Raw genomic sequence first — 21,014 nt, forward strand, 5'->3', positions numbered from 1 at the left:
TGCTTCAGTGCAGTCCACCCTGATTAGATCCTTCAAAAATCCTTCAAAAATCCTTCCCTAGGGGCCTCCCTGATGGCACAAGGGGTTAAGCATCAGCACTATGAAGCTATCAGCAGCTACTGCAGCACAAGTTCAATCCCCAGCCAGGGAGCTGACCCATATGGCATGGCAGACCTCTCTCTCCTGTCTCGTCCGCTGCTCCCCTCAGCAGTGTATTTCAGTCAATCCGCCTGTTCTGCTCTCCACTCTGTCTCTGGTGAATCCTCTCACCACCCCCTAGCTCCCTTTGTAGAGTCAGCCTGGAAGGGTCCCTTTTCAGCACCGCTTCCTTGTGTTCAAGCTTAAGTCTACCATAGCCTTGTCTGGATTATAGTGTGTGGTCTCGTTAAATTCCTTTTTTTTAAACATACTTATATTTACTGCTTTTTTAAAAATTTATTTATTTATGCATATAAGAACTGGGGTACCTGCCAGAGATACAGGGGATGAGAGGATTCACCAGAGTTAGAGTGGGGGACCTATCCGAAGTACACTGACCTAAGTACACTGTCTGAAGTACACTGCTGAGGGGAGTAGCGGGCAAGACAGGAGAGTTCTGCTGCTCCATGTGGGTAGCTCCCTGGCTGGGGATCGAACTTGTGTTGCAGTAGCTGTGGACAGCTTCATAGGGTGTGTCTTAACCCCTGCACCACCAGGGAGGCCCTCGTTAAATTCTTTTACAATGAGTCAGAACCTCTGCAAAGCCTCCAGGTCCCTAACAAAGTTACCTTCACACCTTTTTCTAACAAAGTTGACAATAAACAATCAGTGAAATTTATGAATAAGCCACATCTCATAGAGGGTGGAAGGAGCATTCAACTGACATTTCAAACCTTATAAATAAAAAACCAATCCTGATCTCCCCAAACCTACAAGTTGCGTAGTCTTCCTGTAGAGTTAACGATGGATCCCTGCGGTCCTGAATGCATGTGTGGGCATACGGAGGTGGGTACACCTGGGCTGAGACTGGGCTTTTAAGGGCGGTGTCACTAGGAGGCCAGTAGAACACCAGAAGGGGAACGAGTGAGAGAGCATAAAGAGAAACAGAAGAGAGAGAACTAGACCACGAGAGAACACCAGAGAGCCCAGAAAGAGTGATGATTCGCTAGGGGCTAGAAGGCCTGCCAGCTTCCTGCCCCCACCCCCCACCCCCCACCCCCTGCCACCCCACCTGCTGTGTACCTGGTGAAATCCCAATAAAAGCCTGAAAAGGCACCTAGGGCTCCAGGACTCTCCTTTACCTTTGTGCCCTGGTCATGGAGATCCTGCTCTGTGCCTTGCTGGCACTACACCATCTCTTAACTGCATTAGCCTCCTAAAGGTTTTAGCTCCCACCCCTGGCCCTCTAACTCCTAACTTCCTCTTTTTTGTATTTGCTCAAGTATCAGTTTAGAAAGGAAACCTTCATGGCCACCCATTTTTAAAACTGCAACTCCCAAACCACAATCTTTCCTATCTCTTTCCTTGCTTTGTTTTTCTTCATGGTCCTTGTTACCAAATAACACACCACACATTTTTAATTATCAAGTAAAATACAGATGCAAATATAGACAGGGGCTTGCATTAACTGATCAATAATACACCCCAGTGCCTAAACTGACAATTATATACATATAGAGCGCTTGATGGCCAGAAATAACAGGATGGTTACAAAAAGGACACCCAATGAACCATATCCCCCAACTGGTACTGTGACATATGTTAATCAACAGAATGCAGCAGAAGTGATAATGTGCCAATCCCAGGTCTGGCAGCTTCAAATTTTATGCTTGTGAAAGCCCTTGCTTTCTGTCTACTCTACCTGGAAACCATGTAGAAAGAATATATGGAAAGGATCAATTGTCCAGTTTAGCTTAGCTTTCTGGCCATCAGGGGCCACACATCTTGGCTATTCTAGCCCAACCTGTCACCTGACTACTGCAGGACAGACCACAATTGAGAAGATTTATCTCAGTCTACAGAATGGTTAGTGGTGGTGTTGTTTTCACTCATTACATTGTTGGGTGGTTTATTACATAGCATTAGATAATCAAAACTAAGGCACACTTATATAGAGCTTACTCTGTACCTGCATACATATTAACCTATTTAATACTTAAATAATCCTATGGTATAGGCATTATGTTTATTTTACAGGCGAGGCAAGAGAAGAAAAGAAATGTTATTTGCCTAAAATCACATAGCAAATTGTTGGGGGTCAAGATTTCAAACTCAGAAGAATTCTGAAGACCCTATTTAGGTATTAGATTACAATCCTTTCCTTCAAGACATATTATCACTGTTCATTCAAACATCACCTGCTTTTTTTTAAAAAAAGATTTATTTATCCATACAAGAACTGGGGTACAGGCCAGAGGTGTGAGGGATGAGGATTCACCAGAGACAGAGTAGGGAACAGAACAGGCAGACTGACCAAAATACACTGCTTAGGGGAGCAGTGGGCAAGTCTGGAAAGGTCTACTGCACCATGTTGGTTGTTCCCTGGCCGGGGATCAAACTCATGCTGCAGTGGCTGCAGATAGCTTCTTAGGTTGCGTCTTAACCTCTTGCACCACCAGGGAGGCCCAAACATGACCTGCTTCTACTTGATTCTTTTTAACAGTGCAATATTAGCACGCACAAACTAAGATTTGGGGGGCACAAGGGTTAAGACACAACTTATGAAGCTATCCACAGCCACTGCAGCACGAGTTCGATCCCCGGCCAGCCTGGAAGCAATCCACATGGCACAGCAGACCTCTCCTGCCTTACCCGCTGCTCCTCTCAGCAGTGTATTTCAGTCAATCTGCCTGTTCTGTTCCCCACTCTGTCTCTAGTGAATCCTCTCACCCCCCCACACCTCTGACCTGTACCCCAGCTCTTGTATGCATAATTAAATCTTTAAAAAAAACTAAGATTTTGACAATGATCTATACTTAATCATATATATACCCCCACCACATTCCTCTGCCTCCCCCAACAACCATCCTGAATCCTGTTTTCATTTTCTTTCTTCCCATTTTTTATGCATTTCACTACCTCAAAATGGAATCCTAAAAAGTACATATTTTTGGTTTAGTTGCTTTCAACTGTAAAAAAATCCCACAAGTATGTTAGTGATATTTCAGTGATTTTTATATCACTATAATTAATTTCTACCACCATGTCACTTTAAAACTGAACTGCAGTAAAAATTAACCATTTTTGGGCCTCGCTGGTAGCACAGGGGTTAAAGACAGTGCTATCAAGCTATCCCCGGCCAGGGAGATACCCACATGGCACAGCAGACCTCTCCTGCCTCGCCCGCAGCTCCCCTCAGCAGTGTGTTTCAGTAGATCTGCCTGTGCTGCTTCCCGCTCTCTGGTGAAACCTCTCACCGCCCCCCGCCCCCCACTGCCCATACCTCTGGCTTATACCCCAGTTCTTGTACGCATAAATAATCTGTTTTTTTTAAAAATCAACCATATTATGGTAATCAAAAACCTCCCCAAAAACAAAAGCCCAGGACCTGATGGATTTACAAATGAATTCTACCAAACATTCAGAGACGAATTAGTGCCTATCCTTCACAAACTCTTCCAAAAAATTGAGAAGGAAGGGACAATACCAAACACGTTCTATGAAGCCAACATTACACTAATACCAAAACCAAACAAGGACAACACAAAAAAGGAAAACTACAGGCCAATCTCCCTAATGAACACTGATGCAAAAATCCTCAATAAAATTTTAGCTATCAGAATCCAACAATGTATCCATAAGATAATTCACCACGACCAAGTAGGATTCATTCCAGGGACACAAGGATGGTTTAACATCCGAAAATCAATCAACGTTATCCAACACATCAACAAAAAGAAATATAAAAACCATATGATAATATCAATAGATGCTGAGAAAGCTTTCGACAAAGTGCAACACCCATTCATGATAAAAGCCCTTGAAATTCTTGGGATACAAGGAACATACCTCAACATCATAAAGGCCATCTATGACAAGCCAACAGCCAGTATCATTCTCAATGGTGAAAAGCTGAAAGCAATTCCATTAAGATCTGGAACAAGACAAGGATGTCCACTTTCACCACTGCTTTTCAATATAATACTGGAAGTCCTAGCCAGAGCAATAAGACAAGAGAAAGACATCCAAGGAATCCAAATAGGAAAAGAAGAAGTCAAACTATCACTGTTTGCAGATGATATGATAATATACATAGAGAACCCCAAAAAGTCCACAGAAAAACTAATTCAACTCATCAGTCAGTTCAGTAAAGTGGCAGGATACAAAATCAACACGCAAAAGTCAGTAGCCTTCCTATACACAAACAATAAATCTGAAGAAGAAGAAATCAAAAAAACCATCCCTTTTTTTATTGAAACAAAAAAAATCAAATATTTGGGAATAAATCTAACAAAAGAGGTAAAGGACCTATACAAAGAAAACTATAAAACACTGTTAAAAGAAATAGAAGAAGACACAAAGAAATGGAAAGACATCCCCAGCTCATGGATTGGAAGAATAAACATTATTAAAATGGCCATCCTTCCAAAAGCAATATACAGATTCAATGCTATTCCAATCAAAATTTCAATGGCATTCTTCAAAGAAATAGAACAATTATTGATGAAATTCATATGGAATCACAAAAAACCCCGAATAGCCAAAGCTCTCCTGAAAAAAAAAGAAGGGAATGGAGGCATCACACTCCCAGACTTCAAACTCTACTACAAAGCCATAATCATTAAAACTGCATGGTATTGGAACAAGAACAGACATACAGACCAATGGAATCGAATAGAAAATCCAGAAATAAACCCACAGATTTATGGTCAACTAATCTTTGACAAAGGAGCAAAGACTATGCATTGGAGCAAAGAAAGTTTGTTCAATAAATGGTGCTGGGAAAACTGGGTCGCTACATGCAAAAGAATGAAGCTTGACCACTACCTCACACCATACACAAAAATCAACTCAAAATGGATTAAAGAACTAGACATAAGACCTGAAACCATAAAATATATAGAAGGAAATATAGGCGAAACACTACGTGATTTGCACATTAAAGACATCTTTACAGACACATCACCCAAAGCAGTGATAGTGAAGGCAAAGATAAACAGCTGGGACTACATCAAATTAAAGAGCTTCTGCACAGCAAAAGAGACAATAACAAAAACAAAGAGAAACCCCACCAACTGGGAGAACATTTTTGCACCCAACACTAATGATAAAGGACTGATCACAAAAATCTGCAAAGAGCTGATGAGACTCAACAACAACAAAGAAAAGAATCCAGTCAAAAAATGGGCAGAAGAGCTAAAAAGAAACTTCTCTGAAGAGGAAATGCAAATGGCCAACAGGCATATGAAAAAATGTTCAACATCACTTGTCATCAGGGAAATGCAAATCAAAACTACCATGAGATACCATCTCACACCAGTGAGAATGGCACATATTAAAAAAACTAGCAACAACAAATGTTGGCGAGGGTGTGGAGAAAAAGGAACTCTTCTGCACTGTTGGTGGGAGTGCAAACTGGTCCAACCACTGTGGAGAGCTGTGTGGAGATTTCTGGACCTACTAAACATAGAGCTTCCATATGATCCAGCAATTCCACGCCTAGGTATTTACCCAAAGGACACAGAAACATCAATTCCAAAGAACACCTGCACCCCTATGTTTATAGCAGCACTGTTTACAATAGCTAAGCTTTGGAAACAACCCAAATGCCCAAAAATAGATGAATGGATCAAGAAGATGTGGTACATATATACCATGGAATATTACTCAGCATTCAAAAAAGATAAACACATGCAATTTGCAGCAACATGGATGGCACTGGAAGGGATCATGCTCAGCGAAATAAGCCAAACAGAAAAAGAAAAATACCGGATGGTCTCACTCATAGCAGGAATCTAGAAAACTTAAATAAGGGACCAGGAAAACGAATAACTATAAGAAAGTGAAAATCAAAATCAACAAAAAACTACGAACCAGAGACACTTTTAGGGGGGCGGGGGTGGGAGGGGAGGGATTGGGGTCAGAATGGGGGGGCTGCAATTGTATGGGGAATATAAAAATAAAATTTATTATTAAAAAAAAAAATTAAAAAAATAAAAAAAAAATTAAAAAAAAAAAATCAACCATTTTAACTACTTTTAAGTATATAATTCAGTGACAGTAAGTACATTACAATGTTGTCCACCATCACCACTAACCATTTTTATCACCCTCAACTGAAACTCTGTACTCATTATACGATAACCCTGCAGTATCCCTCTCCCAAGACCCTGGGAACTATTCTATGGTCTAATGCAATGAATATGCCTATTCTAGGCACCTCCAATAATTATACAGCATTTGTCCTTTGTGTCTGAATTACTTCACTTAGTGGAATGTTTTAGCGTTCACTCATATAATAGCATACTTTTATTTCATTTTTCACTTACCCTGACTGCCATATAACATCCTAGTGTATGATGGGACATCTGAGTTGTTTCTATGTTTTCACTCTTATAAATATTTCACCATTAACACTCTTATACATGTTATTTGATGTACATGTGCAAAAAGTATCTCTTGAGCATATCTACAAGAGAAATTCCTGGGTCAGAGCATATATGCCTTTTTTTTTAAAACATGTTATTTATGCATGCATGCAAGAACTGGGTTACAGGCCAAAAGTGGGGGGGGGGGTGAGAGGATTCACCCGAGACAGAGTGGGGAACAGAACAGGCAGATTGACTGAAATACTCTGCTGAGGGGAGCAGCAGGAGAGGCAGGAGAGGTCTGCTGCTCCATGTGGGTCACCTCCCTGGTCCGGGATCAAACTCGTGTTGCAGTGGCTGCAGATTGCTTCATAGTGCTGCGTCTTAACCCCTTGCACCACCCGGGAGGCCCCCATATATAAATCTAATACAGAATTCAATTTAAATATTTGTACCAATTTATAATTCTCTCAGAATGTATAAGATATTCTGTCAATCTACCCCTCCTTGAAAATTTGGTATCATAAAACTTAATTTTTGCCAAATAGGTATGACCTTGATTTATATTTCCCTGATCGCTAATGATGCTGTCTTTACATGTTTGTCAGCCACATGTATTTCATCTGTGATAGATGTTTGTGTCTTTTGCACATTTTCTAATTGATTTTGTTATACTTACTTACAGTAGTTCTTTACAGAGTTTTAATATTAGCTCTTTGTCAACTGGGTGTTCTACTAACATATTCTCCCAATTTGTAATCTGCATTTTCCAGAAGGCGTTTTTATGAGCAAAAACTTAATTCTTTTTTTTTAAAGATTTATTTTTTTATGGACGTAAGAGCTGCGGTGCAGGTCAGAGATGCAGGGGGTAAGAAGATTCCAGAGACAGAGTGGGGAGCAGAACAGGCAGATCCACTAGAAATAAACTGCTGAAGGGAACAGCAGGTGAGACATGAGAGGCCTGCTGCGCCATGTGGGTCACCTCCCTGGCTGGGGATCCAACTCATGCTGCTGTGGCTGCGTCTTAAGCCCTTGCGCCATGAGGGAGGCCCAAAAAACTTAATTCTCCACAAATCAAATTTGTATTTATCACCTCTTTTTTTTTTTTAGTCAATGACCTCCAGCTGGTCTAGCTAAGTAATATTTTATTTCCCAAGGTCTTTTTTTTAAAAAAAAATTATTTATTTATACAAGAGCTGGGGTACAGGCCAGAGACGTGGGAGGGTGAGAGGATTCACCAGAGACAGAGCGGGGAGCAGAACGGGCAGAAGGACTGAAAGCACTGCTGAGGGGAACAGCGGGGCGAGTCAGGAGAGGCCTGCTGTGCCATGTGGGTTGTTCTCTGGCCGGTCAGGGATCGAACTCGTGCTGCAGAGGCTGTGGATTGCTTCATAGTGTGGTGCTTAACCCCTTGCGCCACCAGGGAATCCCCACCCAAGGTCTTATGTTTACCTATACTTTTTACTAAGACTGGCAGGAGGGCCTGCTAAAATTTTTAAACTTCTATGACATTTAAATCCTAATCCATCTGGACCTGACTTATTTTTCTTTTTAGAGATTTTACACAAGTGTCACTTTTCTCTTTCCATTTCAATGGTCATTTTTCCCAGCTCAATTTAACAATACCTTTCTGGACCATGACCTCTGTCATTTATCAAATTTCCCTTATATGCACCTCAGAGTTCTCTACTCTATTCCACTGGTCAACCTTTCTGTGTTTACACAGCACCACGCTGTCTTAATTCCTGTGAGTCTTGCTATCCAGTATGGCAATCTTCCCCTCCCTGTTCCTTTTAAGAAGTGACTAGCTATGCTTGGTCCCTTAACTCTTCCATATAAATTTTAGTATCATCAAGTTCTATGAAAATCCCTGTTGGGGGCCTCCCCGGTGGCGCAGCGGTTGAGCGCTGGGTTGCGAAGCTGCCCGCGGCCTCTGTGGCGCCGGTTCGATCCCCGGCTGCTCCCCTTCCACCGGAGGAGGGTCCCACATGGTGCGCAGACCTCTCCTGCCGCCCGCTGCTCCCCTCAGCAGTGTCCTTCGGTCCTTCTGCCTGCTCTGCTCCCCGCTCTGGCTCTGGTGAATTCTCTCACCCTCCCGGGCTTCTGACTGTACCCAGTGCATGTATAAACAAAACAAACAAACAAATAAATAAATAAAAAAAATGCCTCTATTAAAAAAAAAAAAAGAAAAAGAAAATCCCTGTTGGGATTTTGAATATTACATTTATAATGCAATCAAATTGTTCTCTAATTCATTAACATGATATATTCTTCTACTTATTAAAGACTTATTTAATATCTTAGCAGTGTTCCTGAACATTCTCCTTAGAGGGCTAGTACCACTGCATTACAGTAATTTCTAAAATAGTTTTGACACGATCATGCCTTCTCTTTCATTGATTTTTAGTGGTTTATGCCTATGTAAAGAAATACAAATGACTCATTAATCTTATATCTAGTTCTCTTGCAAAAACTCACATAATTACTTCTATTAACCTATTTTTTCAAATCATTGTTCTCTATGTAAATGATCCTATCATCTGCAGGTAACAGAATTTTATTCCCTCTTCCCAATTCTTGTGCCTCTAATTTCTTCTATTTGTCTTACTACTTAGGACTATCAATGCAATGTTGAATATATATCAGGTTTCTTTGTCTCTGACTTTAAAGGAAGTGCTCTCATTGTTTCCCTACAACATATTTGCTTTTTTTTAAACAGCTACTCTTTTATTAGCTTAGAAGTCTCCCTCTTTTTCCTCATTAAATAAGACTGTAAGAGTGATTTATAAAGTGCTTTTTCTTTATTTACTGAGATGATCATTTTTGTCTTTTAATCAATGTGAATTTTGGATTTATGGATTTTCTAAATATTAAATCCTTACAGGGCCTCCCTGGTGGCGCAAGGGGTTAAGCACCACACTGTGAAGCAATCCAAAACCTCTGCAGCACAAGTTCAATCCCCAGCCAGCCAGGGAGCAACCCACATGACAAAGCAAACCTCTCCTGTCTAGCCTGCTGCTCCCCTCAACAGTGTGTTTCAGTCAGTCTGCCTGTTCTGTTCCCCATGTCTCTCGTGGATCTTCTCACCCCCCACATCTCTGGCCTGTACACCAGCTCTTGTGTGCATGAATAAATCCTTAAAAAAAAAAAAAAACAACAACATTAAATCCTTATATACCTAGGATAAACCCAACTTGGTTTCTGGGTATTACCCTTTTTTAATAACCTGTTCATTTTGATTTGCTAATTATTTTGCTTAGGTCCTAAATCTATGTAAATGAAATGGGTCTGCAATTGTCTACTGTTTTTGTCTCATCTTGATGTTAGGGCTATCAGGCCTAATAGAATGAATTTTTGAGTAGTACCTATTATTTTACTGTCTGAAAACTACAAAATGGAGATGTTATGGTTTTTGAAAGATTGGTAGAATCCACCTGCAAAACTGATAAAAGCCAGTGTTTTCTTTGTGGGAAGATTTTTAATCACAATTTTAACTTTTAAAAAATATTTATTTATTTATGCATTACAAGAATTGGGGTACAGGCCAGAGGTGTAGGGAGTGAGAGGATTCACCAGAGACAGAATGGGGAACAGAACAGGCAGGTTGACTGAAATACAATGCTGAGGGGAGCAGCGGGCAAGTCAGGAGTGGTCTTTTGCATCATGTGGGCTGCTCCCTGTCCAGGGATTGAACTTGTGCTGCAGTAGCGGTGGATAGCTTCACAGGTTACGTCTCAACCCCTTGTGCCACCAGGGAGGCCCTCACAATTTTAACTTCTTTAATAAATATTATGCAAAATTGTATGCTGGGCCTCCCTGGTGGCGCAGGGGGTTAATACACTGCCTATGAGGCTGTCCACAGCCTCTGTAGCACGATTTCAATCCTGAACAGTCAGCAGGAAGCCAACATGGTGCATCAGACCTCTCCAGACTTGCCTGCTGCTCCCCTCAGCAGTGTATTTCAGTCAAACTGCCTGTTCTGTTCCCTACTCTGTCTCCAGTTAATCCTCTCACCCCCCCCACACACACACCTCTGGCCTGTACCCAGTTCTTGTATGCATAAATAAATCTTAAAAAAAAAAATGAAATAAAATAAAAAAACAAATTGTAATGCTAATTCAAACATATTCAAAATTTTTGTTTCTGCTTCCATTTTGTTTTCAAAATTGCTAGCATACACTTGATAGGGTTCTTTTTTTTTTTTTTAAAGATTTATTTATTTATTTATACAAGAACCAGGGTACAGGCCAGATGTGTGAGAGGGTGAGAGGATTCACCAGAGACAGAGCAGGGAACAGAACAGGCAGACTGACTGAAATACCCTGCTGAAGGGAACAGCAGGCAAATCAGGAGAGGTCTGCTGCAGATAGCTTCATAATGCTGTGTTTAACACCTTGTGCCACCAGGGAGGCCCTATGCTTGATATTCTTCGTCCCTGCTTATTTCAATAAGGATATTTGCTAATATTTCCCTGGTTTTTTTTTTTTAATATTTATTTATGCATACGAGAACAGGGGTACAGGCCAGAGATGTGGGAGGGGGGAGAGGATTCACCAGAGACAGAACGGGGAACAGAACAGGCAGAGTGACTGAAATACACTGCTGAGGGGAGAAGCGGGCGAGACAGGAAAGGTCTGCTGCTATGTGGGTTGCTCCCTGGCCGGCTGGGGATCGAAGTCATGTTGCAGAGGCTGCGGACTGCGGATTGCTTCATAGCGTGGTGCTTAACCCCTTGCACCACCACGAAGGCCCGCCCTGTTTCTTTTATGATTAATTACCAGTCTAACATTAAAATGTTGGTCTGTTAAATTATTTCTGTGCTCTTCAACTGTCTTTGTGTTATTTTTCCTGGAGAACAGCAGCTACTCTGACAGGCAAACCATGTGGAAGAAGACTAGATTCCAACTCACATCAGTTGCAGTAAGATGAAGCAAGGTAGGAAATGAAAAAGTGGCAAGTGCAAGCTCCAGAACATCAGTCACTCTACACCACATACAATCGCCACTGAAATCAAACATTCACCTTTGTTCCTCAGGGAGAAGAGGCATCATAATAGGGACTTGGAGCGACCTAAGGTATAAGAGGATAAGGGACAGAAGTGACTGAGGAAGTTCAGTACAAGACTGTCATTGCTTGTTTTTCTCGACAAGATGAGACTCCTACAACCCTGATTTACTCCTGAGGAGAGCTGGACTAGGGCTCTGGTGACAGCAAGAGTAGAAAAAGGTAATTTCAAGATAATGAGGGAGATGAGAAACTAAAACAGTAGTCCAACAGTTCCCTTCCCCATGGTTTTCTTCTTCTACAGCAGCGCCAGGCAGACTCCTGTCTTAGAGGTCAATACACACACCTCCAAAGGAAACACACACACACACACACACACCCCAGTTCAAAACACACCCATTTGTTTCCCATAGCATTTTTTTTAATAGTTCAAGAATGATTTCTGGGAAAGGAGGCAGTAGTCACACAAATTCAGCAGTCGAGTAGAAAGAGGAGCATTATAATAGGGACTGGCAACTCTGAAAATTTAAACCTCACAAGTTACTTGCAAGGCAGAGGAAGAGTAAGACAGAGTGAAGTAGTAGTGGAAGGACTTGTAAATGGGAGAATACTGAGAAAAAGGAGAGGGAAAACATCATGAACAGAGTCTTTGTTCAAAGACATGTGTGAGAAATAGAGAAATCTTGTCCCTCTTCTACTTGCAATCCCTCTGAGTATAGGAAGGATTAGGTACTGTTATCTGCTCCTTAAAAGAAAAACTAAAGGCTTAAAGAAGTAAATAACTTGCCCAAGTCTAAAGTTTATCATTTTTCCACTACACCCTGCTGCCAGTGGGTAGTTACATTCAGTCACGCAGACCAGAAGTTAGGATTCATCTTGACTCCCTCCTCCCCCTTATCACATCACCAGACCCTGGAGATTTTAAAACCATCCCTTCTCTTTCTCTCTGCGACCATTTCCCCAAACCAAAATGTGTTACTTCTTGACTACTTCAAGAAGTAGCAATAGACTCTTAACTGGTCTCTCAATCCAAGCTCCACACTATAGGCAGGATTCAAAAAACAAACCAAAACAAAAAAGCAAGTCCACCGCACCCGCCCTGCGCAATAGCTTACTGCTGTCCTCAAGAGAAACAGTCCAGCCCTCCAGCCGCACTATCTTCCCCCTGCTCCTGAGTCACCCTGACATTTTGGTTTCTCTACCAGGGCCTCTGCTTCCTGCTTCAGGGCTTTTGCACAGTGTCCCCTCACTAGGAGCACTGAGAGTGAGTTCAGTACAAGACTGATTCATCCTCAACATTCCAGTCTCAGGTTAAATGTCATCTCCTCAGCAATCATTATTAGATGTTAAAACCACCTGATAGAGGGGGAAGGGGAGATTTTAACACATATGCAGTAGGATTAAGCACTTGACGCACTGACTAAACTTACCTCTAAAAATGTCAATCACACATCATACACTTTCTGATGTGAAGTATAAGAAGCACCCAGTACCTCCCCTATGAAATATTCTTTTTTTAAAAAAAAACTTTTCTTTTAAAGATTTATTCATTTATGTACACGAGAGCTGGATTACAGGCCAGAGCTGTGGGGTGAGGATTCACCAGAGACAGAGTGGGGAACAGAACAGGCGGACTGACTGAAATACACTGCTGAGGGGAGCAACCGGAGAGACAGGAGAGGTCTGCTGTGCTATGCGGGTCACCTCCCTGGCTGGGGACCGAACTCGTGCTGCAGTGGCTTTCTACAGCTTCATAGTGCTGCAACTTAAACCTTGCGCCATCAGGGAAGCCCTATGCAATATTCTTGATCCAAAAAATATATATTAAAATCTAATCAAACCTCAGGTCTAACTACATGTTTGTAGGGAAAACGAAGGGTAGAGGAAAGTACCTAATACTCATATAGGACTTCGGTTGGGTAGGAGAGTTGAACTAAGGAGATTGTTACAGAGACTTAAAAACACACACCTAAGGGCCTCCCTGGTGGTGCAAGCAGCTCAGACTCAGCACTATGAAGCTATCTGCAGCCACTTCAGCACAAGTTCAATCGCCAGCCAACGAGCTGACCCAAATGGCACAGCAGACCTCTCCAGTCTTGCCCACTGTTCCCCTCAGCAGTGTATTTCAGTGGATCTGCCTGTTCTGCTCCCCACTCTGTTTCTGATGAATTCTCTCACCACTACCCATACCTCTGGCCTACACCCCAGTTCTTATATGCATAAATAAAATAAATCTTTTTAAAATATAAAATAGGGCCTCCCCTGGTGGTGCAGCGGTTGAGCACTGGGCTGCAAAGCTGCCCGCAGCCTCTGGAGCGCCGGTTCGATTCCCGGCCGCCAGCAAGGGGCCCAGATGGCGCACAGACCTCCCCTGCTGAGCCTGCTGCTCCCTTCAGCAGTGTATTTAGTCAGTCTGCCTGTTCTGTTCCCTGCTTTGGCTCTGGTGAATTCTCTCACCCTCCCTCACTTCTGACTGTACCCAGTGCTTGTATAAATCAATCAATCAATCAATCAATCAATAAATCTTTAAAAAATAAATAAAATGTAAAATATAATAAACCTAATACAGTGTGTATTCCTGTTCAAGTCTGGATTCAAGCAAGCCATGTGCAAAATGTCATATTTTTCTAAACAGTCAGGAAATTTTGAATGATGTAATATACAGCAGATACTATTAGAAACGATTAACTGAATGCATGGCAATCATTTTTTTTTAATCCTGACCTGATAAGATATACATTCTGGCATATTTTTTTTTTTTCTATAGAGGCATGTTTCATTTATTTATTTATTTGCTTGTTTGTTTGTTTTGTTTATACATGCACTGGGTACAGTCAGAAGCGCAGGAGGGTGAGAGAATTCCCCAGAGCCAGAGCGGGGAGCAGAGCAGGCAGAAGGACCGAAGTACACTGCTGAGGGGAGCAGCAGGCGGCAGGAGAGGTCTGCACGCCATGTGGGACCCTCCTCCGGTGGCCTGGGAGCAGCCGGGGATCGAACCGGCGCCGCAGAGGCCTCGGGCAGCTTCGCAACCCAGCGCTCAACTGCTGCGCCACCGGGGAGGCCCCATTCTGGCATATTTAAAGGTAAAATGATATATCCGTGATGTGATTTAAATTATCTCATTTTAAAAGCAGGGTAAACAGAAAAAAAATATGAATTGAAAAAACAGGTTTTAGTTACTTTATTGAATGGTATATATACCAAATGAGAAAATCACAAATATTGTGTTTATCTATAGTATCTTGAAAAATCTAGCCCTCTTAGAAAATACTTCAGTCCTATTAAAAGATTAAGTGTCATTGCTTTAACTCTCTGAATAAGTTTCTTTCCAATTAATAAACCCTAGGGATATGTAAAGAAAACTGAGAAGAATTTGTCTGCTTTTAAATGAAAGCAGAAAGCCCTTTTTGCTATTTTCTGTTGCTGTATTCAAAAGGGCCCTTCCTCAGAAGAGGTGTATTTACTGAAAGAAAAACCAATTTCACTACTTCTCCCATAATATAAAACTAGGAATATCCCAAGGTAGAGCAAAATACCTTGTTTTTTCAGAGCACTTAAGGAGCAAAGGACCAGCCGACATGGGCATGCAAAAGAAGCGTGCTGGGCCCACAAAACAATAACTTATCAGAAGTTAGCAGAACTAATCATTTTTACCAATTCTTTAGAGCCCTAGGGATCTCTATTAAAAACTACTGTCTGATTCTCCCTCAACTACACAGAAATGATTAGATTTTTTCTTTTAATAAAGAAACTACTTTTCAGAGCTTTTAATTCTTACCAAGCCTACTACACACCTACAAAGAATAAGTGTGTAGCAAAAGTAAACTCCAGCACAGTTTGCAAAACAACCAAGTCAGAAGACAACCTAAAAATCCACCAAGGGGGAACTGATTAAAGAAACTATTGTATAATCCTGTAATGCAATATCATGCAAGTCTTTAAAGTATGATTTGTAAAAAAAAAAAACACACTAAGTATAGTATGTATGCTTTATGGAAAGCTGTCCATGACATTGATATTTGAAAAATTTAAGATGCAGAAGAATACATACAAAATGATCCCAATGTTGTTTTAAAACATTATGCATAAAAATAGAAAAAATATTATAAGACAGAAAAAATCAAAGTCAACAAACAACTATAAACCAGAGACACACTATGGGGGCGGGGGGGGGCAGGGAAAGGAGGGATTGGAGCCAAAATAAGGGGGGTGCAATTGTATGGGGAATATAAAAATAAAAATAAATAAATAAATATAAAGTAGCTAACTGCAAGAGGTAAAAGGTTAGTAAAGATGGACAGTTAACTTTACATACTTCTATACTGTGTGCATTTTCTCAAACAGGTATGCACTTTTTTTAACTATTAAAAAAGTTATGATCATAACCAGTGCTTATCATGAAATAAATATTTATGTTTCAAATTACTTTTTCGCATCAGAATGTACGAGGGAAGAAGAGGAATAAACCTAAACTGAGAAGTAAAGTCTCTGACAGATTTTTGTTCCACGTGTAGCATCCCAAGGTATGCAGGGACTTCGCAACACAGACCTCCCCTCAAAACAGCGGTTTTCAAGCTTCATAGGATAAAAAAAACCAAACGGGAAGCTGATGACAGAAACACACATTCCTGAGCGCCATCTCCTGACACTCTGCCTGGGAAGCCTGGGTGTGGCCACAAAGGAGCTTTCTTCAAAGGAGCCCTCAGGGTCTCTGAGACAGATGACCCGCAGCTCCGAGATTCTCGAGAGACACCCCAATGTCATTCTCCTCGCTTCCCTCTCTCACAACCTTTTTTCCTCCCAAGTGCCTCAACATTCCTCCAATTCTGCGTCCAATTAAACATCGTCAATACCAATATTTCGATTTTAGGTTTGGAGCCCGGTAGCTGAATAGGTGACACGTCACTTCACCTCCATTTCATCTTCCTGGGGGGCTGCTCCTCTAATCCTGCCCCAGCCCTTCTTCTGCCCGGCGCACCCGGCCCCACGCCGCCATCCACCCGCAAGCTCCCACTCCCCACTCCCCGCCCCCCGGCCCCCCGCCGGCTTAAGTCCAGAGCCACACCTGAAGGCCGCCGCTCCCCCGCCAAGCGCGGGACAGGGGGCGTCAGTCGCAGGCCCCGAGGCCTCAAGGCCTCAACCGCATTTTGAAACGGCGAGGAAAGAAGGCGCAACTTCCGGCTTCTCCAACGCTCCTCACAAGCGCTTCCGGTGAGGCCTCCGGAAAGCTTCGATGGGGCAACTGGAGGGCTGGAGAGTTGGACCGGCCGCGCTCTCCTACCATAGAGGAGAGGCTGGTCCGGAGAGAGAGGCGCAGAGCGTGGGTGGCGAGGAGTCGTAAGGTTTCAGGCGCGAGCATCTTGAGTACTGCGGGGCCTTGAGGCCTTTGCAGACGTGCCCTAGGAGATCGCAAAACTGGGAGAGGAAAAACCCGAGAGGGTAATCAGAGGCGTCCTTCAGAAAAGCGCCTCTCCTCAGTTCCTCGGTGTTAACTTACTCTTACTCCCCACAGGAGGCTGAAGAGCGGAAACGCAGCGTGGGCGCTTTTGGGGGAGATCAGACTAGTAGACACCGGGCGACTGCAAGATGTCATGGGAAATGCCAAACGCGCAAAGCACGATGAAATGGGGTCCTCCAGTCTACGCTTTCGCAATATAAAAGTACCTTCAAACCTGTCGGGCTAACTCTCTTCGAACTCTTGCTGGGACCAAGCGGCATTACCGCCCCTAAATACCTCATTCCGTTTAACTTCAGGGAGATTCTACAAGTTAGAGGGAGTCCTGAGCAGACATAATGTTACTTTGCAATTTCTAGTGATGATAGTTCTGCTCTTTGGAGAACTGAGTAGTGTCTGTTCGGTTATTTGAAGACAGCTAGCATAAACCATCCCTAACCCTGTTTGATTTTCTACAAACTAAAAAATCCCGTCAGCGTCTCCAGCTATTTCTATTTGGCACGGCTTCAAGCCCCCTGCCACCTAGTCACCATCTTCTGCACAAGTACCCATTTGTCCCTTTTAAAATGTGGGGTTTTGAGGTACACACGGTCTCAGGCAAATGAAAATGGGGCAGTGAACTCCTTTAATTTGCATATCGCACCTTCCTCTATTTCTGTCGCTGAGAGTTTCAGAGTTCTGTAAATAAGCTGAAGAAACTTCTTTTTTCAGTTGTTTCCAGAGAGCTTTAAGTCAGCAACCACTCCTCTCAAAAAAATAAAGGGGGGAGGGGGGACGGAGGTGCTCTTTTAGGTGAACCACTGTCAACTCTTTCACCTGTGCAGTTAATTTTAGTTTTTTTTAAAATTCCAAAACAGGAATTTGTTTCTTTTAAATAGTTTCAGGTTAGCTTGGATCCCTTCCTACTGTATCCTGAACTTTTGAATTATGATCCCTCCTTGCAATTAAGCTTGTTTAAGATGGACATATATTTGTTGAATACCTACTATGTGCCAAGCACCAAGGTAGGGGATTCCAAACCTAGAGGACTTGCAATCTGTCTAGTGGAGGAGTCAGACTGCCCAGATCAAAAGAATGTGGTAAGTGTAGTGATGCATGGACTGCAGGTTAGCCTCTCCTGAAAGGCTGAGAGAGATTAATTCACTTTTGCATTCTGCAAAATTTTTATCAACATATTTATCATCATTTAAAGCCTTCATAAATAAGTTGAATGAGACATGGTTAAGAATAGAACTTTTTCCCCTTAGAGTTGACACCTGATTCATGAAAATCATTCATCTTCCAGTGTTTTTCTTAAACCTCCAATGATCCCACATATTAGTGGTCAACATTTGGCAACATTTCTCTATCCTTTCTAAAGGAATTCATAAAACTTCATCAAATTACATGCTATAATGAAAATAAACCATATCTGGGCCTCCCTGGTGGCGCAAGGGGTTAAGCACCACACTATGAAGCAGTCCACAGCCTCTGCAGCATGAGTTCCATCCTGGGCCGGCCAGGTAGCAACCCACATGGTGCAGCAGACCTCTCCTGTCTCATCGGCTGCTCCCCTCAGCAGTGTTCTTTGGTCAATCTGCCTGTTCTGTTCCCCATTCTGTCTCTCAACCCACCCCCCCACACCTCTGGTCTATGCCCCAGCTCTTTATGCATAAATAAATAAATCTTAAAAAAAGAAAGAAAGAAAATAAGCCATACCTATAATATCTTTTACCAGTCAAATAACCTTACCAAAAAAGAAAATGAAATTGGCTTAACATACTCATAAGTGACTTAATGGTCACCACTTCCATCTCTTAGAACTAGACTCACAAACTACTGAATAAAGAGACAGGAAATCTGAGTTTAGTCTATTTGTAGAAACCAGAAAGTTACACAGATCTTCAATTTGTAATACACTGCTGAGGGGAGCAGCGGGGAGACAGGAGAGGTCTGCTGCACCATGTGGGTAGCTCCTTGGCCAGGGATCAAACTTGTGCAGCAGATGTTGCGGATAGATTCATAGTGCTGTGCTTAACCCCTCGTGCCACCAGGGAGGCCCTTATTTTATATAATTTTTACATCACTCTTCATTTTTGTACAATGTATGATTGCTTTCTCATCTCAGTTATAGTCCCTGTGAAATTCCCACCATCCATTCACCCATGTACCATCATCATACTCCCTTGTGCTCTTCCTACCCCTGTTTTGATCCTACTCCCTTCTCCCCACCTGCAGAATGTCTCTGGTTTGTAGTTGCTTGTTAATTTTGATTTTTAATTTATTATAATTATTTTTTTTCCTAATCACTTATTTGGTTCCTCTACATTCCTCCTATCAGTGAAACCATCCAGTATTTTTCTTTCTGGCTTATTTCACTGAGCATGATCCCTTCCAGCTCCATCCATGTTGCTGTGAATTGCATGAGCTTATTTTTTGATTGCTGAATAATATTCCATTGTGTATTTATACCACATCTTCTTGATCCAGACATCTATTTTGGGGGCATTTGGGTTGTTTCCATAGCTTACCTATTGTAAATAGTGCTGCAATAAACATGGGGGTGCAGGTGTTCTTTTGAATTAATGTTTTTGTGTCCTTTGGGTAGATACGTAGGAGTGGAATTGCTGGATCATATGGAAGATCCATTTTTGTGTGTGTTGTAGAGAGTAAAGTCACATATACATTATCCACTCTATTGGATCATGACAAAGCACTCTCCAGAGTAACAGGAGTGTGTTCTGTTGCTCCACACCTTTGCCAATCCTTGATATTATCAGATTATTTAAAAAACAATCTGAGAGATGTGAAATGATTCTCATGATGGCTTAATGTATATGTTCATGATTATTAACAAGGTTGATTTTTTTCCATATTTATTGATTTATTGTTACTCATCTATGAGTTCTTTTACCCATTTTCCTGTTGCATTGTTTGTCTTTTGGATTTTTTGTTTGTTTGTTGGTTGGTTTTTAAGATTTGTTTTATTTTTATACAAAAATTGGGGTACAGGCTAGAGGTGGGGGAGGTGAGAGGATTCACCAGAGACAGAGCAGGGAGCAGAACAGGCAGACAGACTGAAATACACTGCTGAGGGGAGCAGCGGCGAGACAGGAGAGGTCTGTTGCGCCATGTGGGTATCTCCCTGGCCAGCCAGGAGTCAAACCTGCACTGCAGAGGCTACGGACAGCTTCACAGGGCTGTGCTCAACCTGCTGCGCCACTGGGAAGGCCCTTGTTTGTCTTTTGGTTTTGATTTGTAAAAGTTCTCTTTATAATCTGAGTATCAATCTTTTAATCCTTGATTACATGCATTGCAAATAAGTTTCAAAAAAAATATATATATAGCTTGTTTTCGCTTTTTCATGTTTTCTTTCAATGAACAGAAGTTTTAAATTAAGTCAAATTGATTATTTTCTGTGTGTCTTATTTCTTTTTTTGTATATTATTTAGAAGATTCTTCTTGTATATTATTTAGAAGACATATCTTTATGTCTTTGAGTCATAAAGATACTTTCATATATTTTCTCCTAAGAGTTCTAAAGATTTTCTTTTCACACTAGGCCTTTAACTCATTGGAATTGATTTTTGTGCACAGCATAAAGATCCAGTTTTATTTTGTCTATTTGAGTAATGTGACCATAAACTGAATGTCAGTCTAGTCTCTGGAATTAATCTTTCCTTCTTATTGCAAGTTTTATAGACAAGGTATCATTTGAGTGGGACCTTAAAAAACTAATATGATTTCAAAAGGCAGAGATGGGAGAACATTTGAAGAAGAACCAAGGCATAAATAGTGAAGAGAAGAAAGAGATGAGGAATTAGAAGACATAGTCTGACAACTGAGAAGAGTCCACTTTGATTGAAGTGGAAGATTTGATTGTGTATTAAATCACACTGTCCAAAATGAGAGTTACCAGCCACATGTGACTTGAAACTCTCCTAGCCAAAAGATGTACTATAAATGTAAAGTACATATGAGATTTCAAAGATTTGGTATGAAGGAAATCATGTAAAATATCTCAGTGTTTTATGTTGGTTGCACATAAAAATAGTAATATTTTGGATATA

The 21,014-nt window shown here is 41.6% G+C and overlaps 1 protein-coding gene across 3 annotated transcripts in view; it reads right to left on the minus strand.

Annotated features, from left to right (window-relative positions):
• The window catches only part of LOC119250713 (protein Mdm4-like), a 139,616-nt gene that overhangs the window by 32,406 nt on the left and 86,196 nt on the right, over positions 1 to 21,014 (minus strand). Inside the window, exon 1 of one of the 3 annotated variants that reach the window (XM_054697698.1) lies at positions 16,576 to 16,717. The exons of 1 other annotated variant lie outside the window; for it this stretch is intronic. The gene's annotated coding sequence lies outside the window, so the exon portion shown is untranslated. Of the gene's footprint in view, positions 1 to 11,528; positions 11,596 to 16,575; positions 16,718 to 21,014 lie in introns of those variants that run through there. One more of the 3 variants, XM_037518359.2, reaches the window with a different exon arrangement.

Source organism: Talpa occidentalis, unplaced genomic scaffold, assembly GCF_014898055.3.
Source record: "Talpa occidentalis isolate TD23 unplaced genomic scaffold, MPIMG_talOcc4v2.1 talOcc4.18, whole genome shotgun sequence".
Lineage (NCBI taxonomy): Eukaryota > Metazoa > Chordata > Mammalia > Eulipotyphla > Talpidae > Talpa > Talpa occidentalis.